A 1916-nucleotide genomic window follows, 5' to 3' on the forward strand; every position below is an offset into this window, starting at 1 on the left:
AAGAAGAGGGGGAGGAAGTATCCATACCATTGCCTCCCTTGGTTGAAGGGGAGATATTACCATGAGGGTTGGGCCTTTCTTTCATCAATTCATCCATTTGCTTGGTCATTTTGGAGATTTGGGTAGAAAGGTTGTTGATTGCGTTGGCTTGCTCCAATGCATAAACGCCCTTGCTAGAAGTAGCATCCCTTTCTCCTTCGTACCAATCATCATAGTGCTTTGCGGCTTCCTCTATAATACACTCCACTTCATGCTCTCCTTTGTTCATAATTGGACCACCGGCCGCGGCGTCTAGGCTTGTTCTTCCTTGAGGTGTGAGACCTCCATAGAAAGTGTGAATGAGTTGATACTTGGGTATCCCATGGTGTGGGCATTGACGTTGAAGCTCTTTGTATCGTTCCCACGCCGCACTTAGAGACTCACCACTCTTTTGGCGAAAACCTTGAATCAAAGACCGAGCCTCGGCGGTCTTCCTATGGTTATAAAACCTCCTCAAGAAAGCCGTAGTCACTTGGTCCCATGTCGTGAGAGAATTAGGGGGCACCTCCTTCTCTAGCCATTCTAGACCTCTCCCAATTAGCAAAAATGGAAACATTTTGAGGCGAATATATTCTTGAGTCACTCCATTGGCCTTTATTGTGTCACAATATTTCTCAAACTCTTTTAGGTGCTCATGAGGACTCTCAAACTTTCCACCCGAGAATTGTTTCCTCTCAATCAAGGCAATCAAATTAGGCTTGATCTCGAAATTGTTGGCTTGAGTAGTAGGAGTTAGGATCCCACTTTGCGCTCTAAAAGCTTCGGGGGCCCCAAGACGACTCAAAGGCGTATTCTCTCCCATTTTAGAACCTTCTTTACTTTCAAACTTATAGGCTGAGAAAGGGTTGATTTCTGAATTCGAAGATGATTTAGGGCTATCTAATTCTTCACTTGAGGGTGAAGAGGGTGGAGTATCTTCTAATTCTCTTACTCCTCTCGTTGGAGTGCGGGAATTTCTACTCCTTGCTCTTGCTTCTCTTCGAAGTAGGGACAAAGACCTCTCTAGCTCTGGATCGATGGGAATTAAAGATCTTGAGCGGGTTCGTCCTCTGTTCATACAACAAAGCTAAGAAGAACGTAAGCACTGACAAGTAACAAAAGTAGCGAACACTAACAAATAAAGGTGAGATAGTCTTAAACAAGCAATGAAATAGCAATAGAAACCGTCATCCCCGGCAACGGCGCCAATTTGACAAGGAAATAATCGTGTCGTTGAGCGACTACACCTAAGTCAAATTAATTTATAACGCTCTACCAACCTAATACGTGTGTAGGGTAAATAGAGGGGTCGAACCACAGGGAGACATGCATAAACACCGCATTCACTAATTAAGACTTTAAGCTATCTCGGGACAAGGAGTATGAATAACTAAGAGATTAAACTAAGGATTAAGAATGATTAAAGATCAATATAACTAAACACCAAGGGAAGTGGGTAGATGTAGATGTCACTTGATCATGCAATAACACAGAAGCAAAGCAATGGTAAACTAAGCATGCAAGAATATCGAAATAAAGCTCGATCTAACCGCCTTCTGGGGTTAATCGATTCCTCCTAACATAGCCTCTATGCTTCCACATTAGAACCATATATTAGAAGGTGCAAACAAAGAATTATCGATAGTAATGAATCTCGACTAAGTCAACTTCCGTTACTTGTTAGTAAAGACTCATCTTTGATCAACTAACAATGTGCACTTGCAAGAAAGACCAAAGAATATCAAGCATACAAAGACTTTAATCACCATTAACATAACCCCCAACATCATAAGCATGAATCAATTAACAACTACACCATCCCCACACCCTTGGCTAGGTGACTACTCACAAATCATATTGAAGACAATTTCAATCATCAAATCAATAAGCATCAACAT

At 41.9% G+C, this 1916-nt stretch overlaps 1 non-coding gene across 1 annotated transcript; it reads left to right on the forward strand.

Moving 5' to 3' along the window:
* The first annotated feature begins 356 nt into the window (after nt 1-356).
* On the forward strand, nt 357-462 carry LOC145566300 (small nucleolar RNA R71). The gene has a single exon (XR_014095399.1). It is a non-coding gene; the product is annotated as a small nucleolar RNA R71 (small nucleolar RNA).
* Nucleotides 463-1916: the final 1454 nt, after the last annotated feature.

Source organism: Chenopodium album, chromosome 1, assembly GCF_948465745.1.
Source record: "Chenopodium album chromosome 1, dcCheAlbu1.1, whole genome shotgun sequence".
Classification (NCBI taxonomy): Eukaryota; Viridiplantae; Streptophyta; class Magnoliopsida; order Caryophyllales; family Amaranthaceae; genus Chenopodium; species Chenopodium album.